Raw genomic sequence first — 17,028 nt, 5'->3', positions numbered from 1 at the left:
CAACCCTAATGTAATCCCCTAACCTAACACGTGATATCTAACGAACACGTATTCAACCGCATCTCTGATACTCACAAGTGTAATTATTATATAAGGAGAGTAACCCCTCTTATTAGTGACATTCATTCTTGATATTTAATTGAAATCTGATCTCTGAGTCTGTATTCCTGTATTTCATACTTTATAATTGTGCACTTTAGTGACGAATAAAATATAAGTTCTTAATAATCTTCAACAGCCTTTGATTGATGCACCTACCACTCCTGTTGCTAAGATAACCACATAACAATACCGTCACATGATTCAGTCAGATTTTGAAGGTGATTAAAATAAACTTCAGTTCATTCATGAATGTATTGCGATCGTAAAACGAGTAATAATTATTACCTTTATCCAATTTAAAAAACGAATTCAGTTCCAAAATTTTCTACACATGTCATAAACAAGTTGCGACGAAAGAAGTTATTATAATTCCTAAACCCGCTAGTTTTCACCATGCACTTACTATTGTCTTTTTAATTCGAGTAACTTAACACTAGAAAATTCTCGTATTTTATAACATGGCGTTACAATTATTAGTCTGTACCTGAGAGTCAACTTGTCCTAAAGGCCAAAATGGCATTTTGCAAGAAACGCGCTTTAAGTTTTATTTTAAATATTTTGTTACATAATATTATATTTTTTGCTTTCCATTAGAAAAAAAGTAAAATTTATACAGTTTGTGCATTATTTAAAACACATTTATGTGGAAAATGTTTTGTTTTGGTACGTCTGTTAATTTAACTTATTATTTAAATTAATTAAAATTTAAATTATTTTTTAAGTTAATATTTTAGGAATTTTGGCTCTCTTTTTTTATTTATATTGCATATTATATAGGTTAAAATGACAAAAATAAAACTGTTGATAAATAATATTAAATTTTCTTATTTTTTATTGTAGGTAGACACATTAGTTAGATAACATAAAGGTCTTCTATTGTTTTTAAGGACTGCATATGAACAAAATAATAGGACAAAACATGCCAAATCTTCACTGTCTTCAGAGTATGGAAGCCCACGAAAATATTCTTAGTACTCCTCTTGTATATATTGTTGTATTATATTATTGACATAAAAATACTGATTGATCATAGGCGATAGAATCGTAAGTAACATGTTAAGAAAATGTTTTAGAGCCAAAACGTGTTTTGTGCATTTAGGATAAGTTGGCTCTAAAGAAAATGTCAGTTAAGACACAATGTTATGGTTATTATTGTTAATAGAAACATGAGAATTTATTCCACTGAAAGATATAGATATGTATAGATTCAAGCCGAGCTTAACTCAATTTTGACAAAAATGCACTTGGGAAACTTTTGGCTCTGAAACAGAGAAGTAGTTTTCGTTGCCTTGCAATTCCAAAATACTATATTGCAGTAAAAATATTCAGATAAAATTCCAAAATCTGCTGTTTATTTTTTTATATTCAGGTTTTGCTGAAAGTAGTTAGAGCTTAGATGAATGTTTTTTTTGTTTTAATGGATTCTATATTGTTTAATATGATAAGGTTTTAAAAAAAAAACGAGAAAAAACAAATAAGTAAAATTTAATCATTTCAAATGAGCAAAATAGAGCCAAATGTGATAAGGTTGGAATTTAGAACTAAACGCCTTGGTTTTACATATCATTTCATTAATCGATATAAATGGTCTGAGACTCTATGGCGTATAATTTTAGGTAGGGTCACAGTCACCTGCAGAGTCATAATATTTTTTAAAGAAACTGAAGATGATAATCTGCTCTCAGAGGTGAAAACAGTTTGATGACCATATTAACAATAATAGTTATTCAATTTTATCTATAAATAAGGTTTTAATAATGAATCAACTTCTTCTCCTACATATCCGTTGTAATCATTATCAGTAGTCAAATATTCATTAGATACAAAACATTATAGAACATGTTTACCTAAATCCATATTAAAAATAAGTATATTTTAAAAGTTATGATTGGAAACAATTTTATAACGGAATCGTTTCTCGCGACGTCACAACTGAACGGTATGCGTCCAGTGAACATCAAAATATCAAACTATGTTATTACACGTAAGAATATTTTCGCGACACAACATTCGCCAGAATTTATTGCTAATAATTTGCGTAATGCATAATTATAATGCATGTCCACCTCCCCCCTGTTCTGTGCCATGATGCAGTCTGATTAAAATGAACTTCAGCTTAATCATTTTTTTATTTTGAAGATTTATTTCCCAATTTAAAAAAAATCAGTTCTAAAATTATCGACATAACTTGGTTATATTAACTTAAACAGTAGTACTACAGTTCCTATATCTAGTAATTTTACAACGTTTTCTCACAATTTAAAAATGACGTCAAAATTTCAATTGTCTTTTTAATTCGGGTAACTTTCCACTGAGAAATTCTAACATTTTATGACATGACAAAAAGTTTTCGTTACCTTCTTAAGGCTATACTTCAGCTGAGGCATGGTCTAAAAAGATCGTGACTAGGCGATGCGCGGATTGTGCAAATGACGCGAGCCGAAAGAAATATAATTTGTCATAAAATTTCAACATGCGTCCATTTCATGTTATGTTTATTATTATATTAGTAATATTAATAGTATATTCATTGATATTTTTTCTGTTTAAAGTATATGCGTAACGTTTTTTAGTCATCTTTTTACGATTTAAGAATATATTACTCTGACGCAAAAAACAAATTGACGTACTCACACCTCGACTGTCGGTCTCCGATTGGTGACGAGTGCGAAAGTTCGCCCCACCTATTGTTGAAAATTATTTGCCGTTTCACTTGTGTATGCTTTTAAACAACGCTCTGAGTAGGAAAATGGTTAAAGTCGTTTTTCGTAATTTCTCAAAAAGAACAATAGGTAATAAAGTGGATTTCGGACATAAACGACATAATCTTAAATATCAGTACATTCATCGATCAAAATTGTCTGGCACTAAATCGCGTCTATAATAAGTTATTAAGATTTTAGTGTATTACATATTCATAATCTTGTCAGTTATCAGTATTAGAGCTAGTAAAATATTTGTAATGAGAGTTTCAAAATTATTCAAAAATGTCCAATTATAGAATATTATATTCTCTATTATCTATTATATTCTCGTATACATATTTGGAGTCCTCATAGGTTAATCAACATTATAAAGCTGTATCGGGTCCACACTAGATTTCTGTATGCAAGGACGCACGGATTTTTTTACAACGTTTTTATTAGCTTGTATTCTTGTTTGTCTAGTACAAATCTTGCAGTCGATTTCCGACTAGCTAGATATTTGAAACTTTAAAAATATATCCGAACACGTTGCCAATGCATTTTTTAAATACTTTTAGCTATCTTTAAGCAGAATTGAATTCATTTTCAGTTAATTCTGTTCTGTATGGAAAGTTATTTCAGAAAAATCTGTAAAAAGTAAACAACTGTAATTGGTTGCTAAGGGGGTGGTCCTAGAAACTAAATTATTAATATATACGTGCGTACTATGGAAATCAAAATGAAATGTCAAAATGACATTTCAGTATTCTATATTTGTTTGTTTGTTTTTTATTAACTTCATTTCAAGTACAAGTTTGAGCATATTGAGCATAATTCAACAGAAAATTTAAAAACGTTGTATATAAAACGTTCTTTTTATCTTGTAATTATGTCTTATGATACCTAATGGAAATTAAGAATGATTGTTAATTTAAGAATTTCCCCCCACATTTTCTTCCAGGTATGCTGCCACCAATCACATGACACTAGGCGGCTCTCGTAGTGTAGTGCGTAAGGTGCTGGTCGTCCATCTGGGAGCTCTAGGTTTGATTTCCGATGATGACAGAATATATTTATGTGAATTTCTCAAGGTATGGTTAATAATAATAATAAAATAAAACAACACACGCACATGGAATGTTCACGATGCTTTATATTTTACAATTTATATATTTTAATTGTAACATTAAGGCGAATTCTAGACCTACCAGAGGCACCTAGCGGAAAAATACGATGCTTGCAATTTGAGACATTTTTTTGATAATTCACAATTTCAACTGTGTTAGTTAATAAATGGGTGGTTCACAATAATACATATTATCGATTAAGTCCAATTTTCATAAAATTCGATTTATTTGTTTCAGTGGCTAGATAAAACAGATTTCTATATTGTGTGTTAATATCACAATCGTAGCTCTAAATTGTATTTAGGTATGGTCCCAGGATTGAAGCTCGATTTGATAGAAATAAAAAGGATTTCAAGTTATACACATTTATATTTTTATAAAAATCGATGTTTTTACTGACCCTAAAATATATTATGTAATAATAAGATGGGATCCAATTCAACAAATTTACATTTAATTACATTTTTTACAATTGGAAGTATATCTTTGACTTATAAATAAAAAATATTTTTCTTTTAATGTTTTCAAATACATTATTTGAAATAGACAGTTGAAATTGTAAATTATCAAAAAAATGTCTCAAATTGCAAGCTTCATATTTTTCCTCTAGCTGCCTTTGGTAGGTAAAGATATCGCCTTAGGCTTATATAATTTATATTACTTAAATGTATATAATATTTTTATATTAAATGACGTAAAGTAATAATTTTCTATATAAATTATCATTACTTGTCTTGTCTAGTAGTCTGGGTAAAAACAAAATAACAATCAATTAATAAAACAACCTTTAAAGTAAGAATATAATTTATAATTATCTCACTTATTATACCACTTACAAATTCTCAATACCATGAGAAGAAAAAAAACAACATTGTACCTATGCCAACAAATATAAATATTCTCTCCGATTGACTAACAGTGGTAGGTTTTAAACTATATAAGATCGCTGCGTTGAAATATTTTTTTATATTCTCCTGGCAGTTTGACATTTAAATACATTGAAAATTAACTTTTTTGGCTGTATCAAAATGAAATTCGTATTTGTCATCGCATTTGTCACGACAGTAGTTTGCAATTCATCCGCTAATCCGGCTAATTTGAAAACAACAACTTTGGCACCAGTGGTCATCGTACCTGGTGAGTAAATAAAATACATCTTATTTTCTTTATAATATTATGAAATATTGCCATTTATTTTTCTAATTTCTGCACCGTTGAATTTGTGTAAACGTAAAAAAACATTTTCTTTTTGGTGAATGTTGTGGTAACATATAATATTTATTTTTTTAGAAAATTTCATTTCAGAGAAACTAGAGACATGAATTAGAATTTTATTCATTTCTTTCTATTTTTATAGCATTATTTTAGTATAATTAAGTAAGAAGTGCGTTTAATTGTATAATAGGTATTTTTATTTATTTATGTAAGCTTTTGCTTATAATAATTTTTACGAATTCGGGATAAAAAAAAATGATTCAGTGTGTTCAATAAAAGAGTGTACATTCCTTAATCTTGTGAATTATTCGTTGAATAAAAAAATAGTTTATTAATTAAGTTGTAATTTTTTTAGTGCGTTCATCGCAGGAGATTTTTTTTTACTTAAATTAATATCAAAATTAAATAGATGTTATCAAATGGCGGTGAATGTTTGTGCAGTCTTCGATTCTACATTTTATGCACTTTACTATGCATTTTGGCTAAAATGCATAGTAAAGTTGCCGTGGTTGTCTATGGTCAAAAAGTAGAGATTGCTATTCATTTCATCCGGGTAAGCTCTCGTTATATAGAGCCATTTTGTAGGCAGGTGCGTGTATTTTTAGAAAGTTTATTCTCTTGAGAAGGGGTAAAAGTTTTGTAAATAAATGTAAGTAGAAATTAACGCGTAGCTACGAGTACCAACACTTTTAAATTATTTATAATTCTTCCGGTACCTATTTACAATTTGATGTTATTATAAAATATATTATTATGTGGCATTCCATACCTATCTACGTTCGTTTGTGTTGAGTTTGCTTCCCAGCAGCTGCAAATTTTGTGTATGAGAGTTAAGTAAATGGCTCCATAAAAATAAACGCACCAGCCTACAAAATTAATATCCGGTCAAATGATCTAAGAATAACGCATAGTTTGATCTCAATACTAGCATCCGTAGAAAATCTCTCGACGATTATATTTTGATATTTGACAAGTTGCATACGTACAATTTACAAGTGACCTTCAGCGCATGTATTTTATACACAAGACGGCTATCGGCCGTCATCGAAGGTAGTTTTTTATAAGTTTGTATTGAAGTACCTATTATAATTTTTGCAATAAGTTAGCCGTCTAAACAGTCAAAACTGTCTATCTCGCTCTAAAATGTATCACACCCAAGAAGGGTGGTGTTGTCACAATTACAACTACCTTATTGTAATTGTTACAATAAGTACTAATACGTAAATACAAAACTACCCTTGATAGGTGCCAATAGCGGTCGATAGCAGTCTTGTGTATAGAATAGATCAGCGGTAAAATGTTGTCGATATCCGACTATACAAAACTTTATGACACTGCTGTACTTTATTCTGAGTTTGCCAACGGCGCTCGACATTCTGATCGGTATAGACCTCAGTTCATAGCTAGTGTTAATCGACCCCTTAGCATCAGCAATATGTAAATAATCTTTCAAATTTAACGAAACGCCAAATTCTTTTTTACAGGACCATGCACATCGGCTGCATGTAGCTCAGCATGTCTTCCTACACCAACTCCGAGGGGAACGTGCATCGGCAATCTTTGTAAGTGTACGTTAGGGTAAATGTGTGTACAAATATACTATGTTAGAATTTCCAATTAAAAGCGTTTTATCGGTGATTCAATACGTATGAAAGAGCGCCTTGGTTTGGCCTTTTTTGTGAAGGGGCATCATAACACTTTAGGAAATAATAACAAATCTTTTATCTTAGTGGATTCATACAATAATACTGCGTTAATACTGTGGCCAATACTAAACAAATAACTAATTTTATATAAAAAAGCTGCCAAATAAAAATATCTATGTAATTAAAAATGTGTTAAATATTCACACCTTACCTCAAAACATATCCGGAGAAAGTACAACTTATTTAAGGAAAACCACCTACACATAAATGAGTTTAAAAATTCAGAAATAGAATATAGGATAGCTAGTTTTACAAAGATGGGCTTGACGCATTCATAGTTTTGACAATACATAAGACAATCGAGGCCGTTCGTTGGTCGACCTATTGATATTAGATGGTATGCAACCAACGAGGTGTCTTTCCATCGGTATGGAGCGGTATACATCAGAGGAGGTTTTTTATCGCTATTGTGCAAGTAAATTAAAACATCAGTGGTCTCTGTACACTTTTTGCGTGTATGGGCATCTTCATCAGAGGCAACGAACAAATTTAAACGTTTATAGTATTACCCATATCATGCTGAGCTACTCTTATTTTTTATTTCGATTTTAGTTCGGCAAAAATACTCCGCAGTGAAAAAATACTCGTAGGTAGGTACTTACCTAAACTCTATATCTATCCCTACATGTTATACAGAAAATAGAGCTAATGGAATAAATATATTGTTGAGGATATTGAAATAACCATAGTAATGCGGTCCTTTGAAATAAATCAATATAGGTATGTAGGTACTTACTTAGTTCATATTTTTTGTTTCACATAGCAAAGCTGTTTATTATTCAATAATAATACAATGAATCCTATGAGTATTAAACGAATTAATATGCATTGAAGTAAATATTATTGGTGAAGATTTATTGCTCTGAAATTCACAAAAATGTTACCTAAGGAAGAGATTTTTATAAACAATAGCACATGACGTAATTTTTGATTTGAGTGCTTTAAAGGAATAAATTTACATACAAAATATTAGTTTAAGCAGCAATCCTCGACTATCAAGAGGTTGCTTACATCGTCGTAGTATTTATTTATAAAACCATAGTATGTTATAATAAAAAAGTGGATACCCATCTAAATCAAATAGGTACCGTAATAATTATTTTGTCTTGATTGTGAGTTTTGTTGGTATTTTGAATTCTTTATCGTGTTGTGATAAAACTTGCGCATACTATACAAACCACGAATATACTAAGGATTTTTATATAGGCACCTACTTACTGTACAATAATAGCAGAGTACAAAAATTGACAAGAATAACAAAACTGTGTATTGCCTAGTGCAGTGGTCGGCAAACCGCGGCTCGCGAGCCACATGTGGCTCTTTTTTTGCCAAACTCCCAATTCACAATTTTTAGAAAAACTTTTGTAAAATTCACAATTTTTATTTTTTGCCACTGATCACTTATTATAATTACATTATTGCGAACCTAATAATTATTCCTCCGTAATGTTTGATGCGAAAAGGTATGATTGTTTGTTTACTTTATGTCTCGTTTTTGAGAATGCAAAAAGGTCGCGTACAACACATACAGTGCAAAATATTCATAAATAATATAACATTTTAAGATTTTTATAAACAAATAAAACAGAAAATATAAATAGACTTTGAAAATACTATCAATAACTCTGATAATAATAATGCCCTTAATGATCATTATTTAATGACAGATATATATTAAATATGAAGGAATATATTATTATTATGCAGAGATTCCAAGAATTTAAAAATAGTTAACAAACCTTAGCATTTGTTTTAAATCAGCCCATTGTAAAAGTCGACAAATTAAATTTTTCTACATTTGATATTGACAAGAGCGTTTTTAAATACACATTTGTTGGTGGATTTAACGAGCAAAGAGTTATTGAGCTCCAAATTTGTAGGTTTTACCACCAAAATTGAAAATTTAGAGAGAAAATGCAATTTAATTTCACAAAACAATTGGTGCGCTCTAAAAGATCTACATAAGGTAGATACTGTGATTTTTTAATACATGGGAAAACTTTTCGAACTCATATGACCAGTTGAAAAAAATTTATTGTATTATTTGCTATTTTTACTATATTTGAGCCTACATGATATGTATGTGAATAATCATTTTCAAACATGAATAATACAAAGAATATTAGAGAAGCCAAATAACCGATGAGAATTTGGAGTCGCGCCTGAAATAAAAACTACAAGTTACATACAAAACATACAGAAACTCTCAAAAGAAATGCAAGAAAGGTCATTGTTCACATAAGTTTTAAAGAATGCGTGAAAATTGTTTGTAATTCTTATTCTGTAAAAAATATATTTATAATTTCATCAATAAAAAACATATTTATTTAAGTATGTTAGGTTTATTCGGGAAATCTTCTTCTTTTAAAAAATAAACAATTATAAAATGTAATTAATTCATTTAAATAAATTATATTTATAAAAATGTACGTATTGCTCTCGATTTTTTTTTAACCGTTGTGCTACTCATATTTGGCTCTTTTGGTTTAAGAGTTTGTTGACTCTTGGCCTAGTGCTAACGACAAAATCTTAGAACAAGGTATTTTGAGTTGTTTCCTTTTTGAAATTGGGTATCGAAGTGATTTGGGTAAGTATCTAAACACTATCTTATAATCTCCTATATATTATTATCCTAAGAGATTTTGGAAAATACGTCATTTTTTTATTTAAATACCACTTTGTTGATTATTAAAGGAATTCACTTCAATTTTTGGAGTCCCGAATCTACTTCCATTTGAATCGGGCACAATCTGATAAAACTCGACACAATCACAGATACTATCGTTTTTAAATCGCGTTTTACATCCGTCACCATACATTTTCGCATCTTGCTGTCCGTGTACCTCAAATTGATTATAATGTCGTTTAATACTTTTATATAATCAATATTGCAAAATATCTAAATTAATATTCCACAAAAATATTCAAATCTGTAAGTAGCACATTGGCGTATTCTTGAGTTTTAACAGAAAATAAATACATATTTCCTCACTAATTATTACGAAAATATAATTTAAGACTACTTCACTGCCACTTATCTGTCAAACTGAAATATATGATTGATTTTCAATTGTTTTCGCCTATAACAAGTTCATTTGACGTGTCAGAATTCAAATTTAGAATTTGCAGAAACAATCAAAAAATGTGACATTTCTATTAGCATGTTAAATAATCAATTTCAATCAAGACATTTTTATTGTAAGATGTGTTTTCTATTAATAAATAATAACAAATTTGATTTTTTTAAATACTTTTTTGTGGCTGTTCACGAACTCTTTTTTATTGAATAATTAGGCTACTAATTTCGATAGATTACAATATAGTCATATTAAGTTGCCATTGCAAACAATGAAATAAATTAATACGAATTGTTATAGTTAACAAAATTTGTGATATTGTATAATATCTACATATTTTTACCATCCTTATCATCATCAATCTGGACCTATCCAATGCTGGATAAAGGCCTCCTCAGCCTTATTATACTCCTTACTTACACATGAATTATTATATTTATCAAAATCAGTGATATTATACTATCTACATATCTATATTTATAATGCCATTATTATCACGAGCCTTAATAAATCCACTGCTGGATGACGGCCTCTCTACGTTGATTGTATTCTTGATAGTCTTGAATTTCATCATCAACATCAATCCACTGCTGGATGAAGGGTTTATTTTAACGAATTTGTGATATTATACTTATTTCTATCATCCTTATCATCATCGACCTGAACCAATCTATTGCTGGATAATGGCCTCCCATAGCCTGATTATACTCTTTTCTGTCATATGAATTGCTGTATTCATCAAAATTGGTGATATTATATTATATCTATTTATATTATATCATGAGCCTGAATTAATCCACTGATGGATGAAGGGTTCCGCAACCTGATTCTACTACTATAGGTTTAACGAATTTGTGATATTATACCTATTTCTATCGTCCTTATTATCATCGACCTGAACCAATCCACTGCTGGATAAAGGCCTCCCTAGCCTGATTCTACTCTTTTATGTCATTTGAATTACTGTATTTATCAAAATTGCTGATATTATATTATATCTATTTATATTATATCATGAGCCTGAATCAATGCACTGATGGATGAAGGCCTTTCTAATTTGTTTGTATTTCTGTCAGTCATACGGTCATATGAATTGCTATATTTATCAAAATTGCTGATATTATATTCACCCATTCATAATATTGTCATTATCATCATCAACCAAGATCAATCCACTGCTGGATGAAGGTTACCCCAACCTAATTCTACTCTTCTTAGTCATATAAACTGCTATATTTTTTTTAATTTGTGATTTTATATACCTACCCATTTATATCGTCATTTTCGTCATCAACCTGTATCAATCCACTGCTGGATGAAGGCCTCTTTAAGCTGATTCCACATTTTTAGGTTTTATAAATTCCTGTTTTAATCAGAATTGGTCTATTCCTCTCAGGTATAATATGTATTGTTTTATTATTTATTAACATTTGTCTCAATATGAATGTCCCGCACTGGAAAACTTTATTAGTTAAGGTTAATTTTGAATTCAAAATTTGATTTTGTAAATATTATTCTATGGCTGCAGGCATTTATTTTTTATAGACAATGAAATAAAACAATGTTTAAATTTGTTTTTTATGCTGCTAACCTTTTTTTAATATGTAAATGGGACCCGAAAGAGATTAATATTTTGATATAATGGATCGCTTTTTAACATAATCACATATTATTGCTGTATATTCGAACGAATGAGATGTATAATTATTTATCATATTTAAATGCACATACCTACACATATATTGTATTAAAATTAAAATGTCATTGGTAGTAATCGGCGATTCTGCTAAGCCTAGCAGCCTGAAGTGGTGTCAGACGATATTGTGAAGGCCAGACTCCAGAATAGACTACGCATACGACTCCAAATTTGTATGGCAGTGACGACATGCGAATCGTAAAACTGACAAATCAGCGAAATGTCAAACTGTCTAACGTGAATGAAAATCCATCCCGAAGAGAAAACTATGGCGCCGTCTATACATACTTTACAATTATATTAAAATCCAACACCATGTCATTATAACGAAAAGATGTTTGCAAGACCTAGCGAGACAGACTGGCGAGAGCCAGCTAGCTCAGCTAGTATAATATAAAAAGCGAATCAGTATCATGTATTAGTTTTTTATACTTGAATTTAATTTCATATACTACCTATTATCGCAAAGGTCTTTTTTTGTATATTTATAGAAGAGATTCCTTATTACAGAAATATTTGAGTCATACTAGGGAAATTTAAAATACTGTAGAAAAATTGGGGCGGCATTTTGTTTAGGAACATCACTGGGTGTTTTAGTTCTATCTTCTCGTGTTCCATGACTGAGAGTATTGCAGGTATAATTTTCAAATTTCAATTTATATAATCTCAGAAAATATGTACGTACCCATATATTATATAAAAATAGCATTGAGCAAATGTTATGAGTGTTCTGAATCTGTTATGTGTGTTCCGAATCTCACAACATATCTCTTGTCAGTGAGTCAACTCATAAAGAAAGATACCAAAGTGATCTTTAGAGACAATGGTTGTGATATATAGGTATAACAGAGAAGGAGTTTTGGTGGCTACAGCCACATTAGTTAATTGGGTGTATAAGCTAAATACACCAGTACACCTATCAGCTGCAGCGAAAGTAACCAATGAGATGTGGCATCCAAGGCATAGAGAAGTACAACTTCATGTGTTACCTATTAATTGTGAAGGGAAGCAGAGTCGTCTACCTTTCTCAAGAAGTGGCAACATAAGCACTCAGCTACTAGATGTGGTGCATACCGACGTGTGTAGACTAATGGAGAGTGTCTTTCTGGGAGGACCTAGATACTTTATAATATTTATTGATGATTATAGCCGTATGACTCATATTTTACTTCATGAAAAATAAGAGTGACGCTTTTAAATATTTTAAAGATTATACAGCCAAAGTAGAGAACTCACTTAATATAAAAATCAAAGTATTACGCAATGATAATGGTCGTGAATTTTGCATTGGTGAATTTGATAGTTTTCTAAGACTGAAGAGCATAATTCATCAAAAGTCGAGTCCGTACGCACCTGGGCAAAATGGTTTAAGCGAGAGGATGAACCGTAATATTATTGCAAAGGCTCGTTGTTTATTATTTGATGCTGATTTGAAGAAAGAGTTCTGGGCAGAAGCGACTAATTATAGCTGCTTATTTATCAGCTTGCCTAAATACTAAAACTCCATTCGAGTTATAGACTAATACCAAGCCTAATATTAGTCATCTAAGGATGTTTGGAAGTAGGTACTGTAATAGCACATGTAGGTACCCAAAGAAAAAAGGTTGAAATGGTATAAGAAATCTGATAAGTGTATCCTAGTTGGTTATTCTGAAAATGTAAATGGATATAGAATATATAATCCTAAGTCCAAATTGATTGCAACTAGTCGGGATGTAGTCATTATTGAGAAGGATTTGGATGTAAGCAATGTGATTGTTACTGAAGAGAATAAGAATTCAGAAACTCGCATATAAAATGAAGAGAAGAGTTTGGATTCAGTGGAGGACAGTCAGTCAGATGATTCATTTACCTCCGCAGATAACAGCAATGATAACGCACTTTAGAATGATACGACAAATCCACACTGAGTATCTCATCGTTCGACTTCAGCATGTTGTTACGAAACTGCCAAACCATGTCATCCTTCTGCAAACATAATATTTAACTTGGCAGATTTACTAAATACTTATACATATTCGACTTAGGTACGTAAAAAAAATGACGGCGGGCGTATCATAGGTAAAGTACGCTTTTAATTGCGATGCTTGCGCATTGTCTCCTTTAGTTTGATACTGATGTTCCATGGGATTTTATTATATTATTATAAATTTATATGTAAAAACGCACTAAAATGATATAAAAATAATGTCACATTTTTTGATACATAATAAATAAAAAGTTAAAGAAAAATAAAAGGATTTATTTAGTAAAATTTTGATTCAGACAAAAGGCCGCACTTGAGAGCTTAAAAAGTCGCAGGTTTGTCACCCCTGAACTAGGCTATCGAATGGCACACATCACTAACAACAAATTAAATTTTGTGACATTCAACGGTTTTGCAGTGGGGACCCTTCATACTTAACCAAGATTTTCTTCAAATACGGGAGAGCAGCATTTTCAGTCTATTAAAGGGCAGCAATCTGCCCAGGGATGTGACTTATTGTGTTATTACAAACCTAACATAAGTAATACTTACATTATTCATTATAATTGAAATGACAGTGACGTCCCGTCGGAGTTATATACGCATAGAAAAATGCAGTGAATTTCAAAAAATGTGCCGTATGTTGATGAACGTCACATGACCAAATCTTTAGTCGATTTACGTGTCTAATGTTTAAATCTTCCAACCATGTCCGATCCTAATAAGAACATTTATGGGCCGCCACAGAGTGGAGGTTTTATATTAACAGATTTTGTTTTTACGAGAAATGGATGTCAGCCACTTGCTCAACGTAATTAGGTCCATTCTCTGATTCATACGCAAATTGAAAAAACAATTGTTTAAATACTGATTGCATTTGTCTTTTCAAGATGGGTATTATACGAGTACCTTAGTTATAATAGATATAACACAAAATCGGGCACACGTAGGTATTTATTTTTTGAAAATTATCGAGCTCTCCGGGTCGTAAAATTTTCTAACCATTTCTTTCCGTAGTGAAAATCTACCATATTATTATTATGACAGTCGTCGGACATTTTGTGAAACCATCCATTTACGATGTAAATTTCATATTTTTAAAAATGTTGTCGGCACTTAGTGATAAGAGTCTATTTAATTGTACGAATAGCGAATATACCTAATAATATATCCCCCAAAACATATTTTGTTTTTGTGGGACGAAGGGAGTAGATTTCTGGAACCTTCTATTTTGTCTCGGCAGAGATTACCGTTTAGTAATTTTTTGTTGGTTTGTCCACCCTGTTGCGGTATCATATGCTGCATGAAGGGTAAAAGTCACAAAACAGATTGTTAAGCAGGGCTTTGCATGTGTGAGTGCCCTACGAAAATGAAACAAACACACATTATAGACGTGCAATAGTGTGCGTTACAATCTTCAAATACACCAATATTGAATGAGCGTCAGTGCATAAACCGAGAGCAGTTGTCAGAACGTAGGACAAGCTTAGAATGACGTATTCTTGATACGTGTTTATTTTATACCATATTCTTCCACACTCGAGATCGGTTGCCTGTTATTCCACACTTGTTTGGGATTTCAGCTCCTATTAATTCTGTGTTCCCCTGTGAACGTCTGTGTTTTCACCGAAAACGTTTTTACAAAACATCTCTGTCATGTAGGTATATTTTGTTTTCGTACACATACGTCAAACAAAAATATTACGATTTTATATGATATATATTTTGATATTCGTTCGATTTCGATAGTCAATAATTAGTGTATTTATATATGGGATATAAATAGGGTAGGGTAGGTTTGGTGTTTATATATATATATAAGTATATATTTATTGTATAACGTTATGTAGGTTATATGTAATTTGTTTTACTATAGTATTACAATAATATATTAAAGCAAGGGAGTGACACCATCATTTACTTCCAGTCCTATATAAATAGTTGACCATATACATTTGATGGCCCAAACATCGTCAACTAATCTCTAGTCACCGGCTTCATAAAAAAACGTGACAAAATTCCTTGGACAATCGTCAAAATAATTCTATGTTTTCAGGATAAGTCCCCCGCCCTGTGTCTACATTGGTACACTGGGCGAGGAAGAACAAAAATATTTGTAAACAAATAAAAAGTAATGTATCTAAGATGATGTATATTGTATGGAGTAAAGAAACTGATAGTATAAGAATATTTAGGCTGTATAACCATGTAAATTATTATGTACCAGGTACCTATCACGTAAGTTTAAACAAAGAAAACACTAAAAATATTGTATGATAAAATATATTGTACTGGTATGCAAGAGAGAGAATGATGGATTGTGCGGATGGAAATAAGAAGATGAATGCTAAAGAAAATTAGTGTAGGTAGTAGATATAATAGCAAAATATATAAAATATATACTTACCTATTAAAATGTTTAATTAATAAGTGTAATATGTATAACACGATCATCAAAGAAGTCTTTGTAATTAACTTCAGTAGCTTCATTCGCAATATTAAAATATTGTTATTAGCATACATTGTAAACGCATTTTAGCGGCGTTAAGGGGTTACATGCTCAGCGTAGGTCAAAATGGAGCTTTTATTGCATTTTCAATGCATGACCTTGGCAATTCCTTAAACGTTATAGATAATCTATTTATATAATTTTGAAACCTTATTATCCTTTATATTTATTTTAAACATTTGATGACTGCATAAAGTATTTTTATTACATAAAATAGTATTCTTTTAAACCTCTTGCTCTAATGTTTTAGAATATAGTCATATTTCAGTACATGCATGTGCAGTGGTGTTTAGAATTTTTACATTTATTAGTTTATAAACGCATTTATAAAACCATTAGTATAATTTATGTCGACATTATTATAGTGAAATATTTACGATAAAAAATTATATTGATAATCTCTGTGATCCCAAATTTGACAAGAATTAGGCATTTTATTATTCAAAAATGGGCAAGATTCACACATTTAAAGATAATTTTAAAGATATTGATTATAAGCTATGTTATTGACCATTTAAATATGATAAGCATTCTACGAATAATGTTTGCTTTATGATAATTACTGACCTAAGAATAAGGTAGTATTTTTTTGAAATACGCCATTTCTATTGGCATTTTCCAGTGGCTAAGCTACAACATACGGCCGTAGCCATAAATTGACAAATTAAAACTAAAATAGGGAGTGAGATCATGTTAACGCGCGTGTTTGAACATGTACCGTTTGTGTTACCACCTGTAGGTAGGCGGGCGTCAACCATAGTAAATTAATTAATTATAAGCCGACATATAAACCTGATCTCTAACTATACGGCTTAATAAAAACACCTAAACGCCTTCCTTGTCTAAGCACATGTAAATTGTTTATTTGTTCACATGGTGAATCCTTCGTTTGGTATACAAAAGTATACTGGACAGAGCAGTGGCGCACCCAGGATTTGTTATTGGG

Source organism: Rhyacophila brunnea, unplaced genomic scaffold (assembly GCF_057557595.1).
Source record: "Rhyacophila brunnea isolate RB1 unplaced genomic scaffold, BYU_Rbru_1.0 scaffold_9, whole genome shotgun sequence".
In the NCBI taxonomy this organism is placed as follows: Eukaryota; Metazoa; Arthropoda; class Insecta; order Trichoptera; family Rhyacophilidae; genus Rhyacophila; species Rhyacophila brunnea.
Note: the sequence above shows the minus strand (reverse complement) of the source record.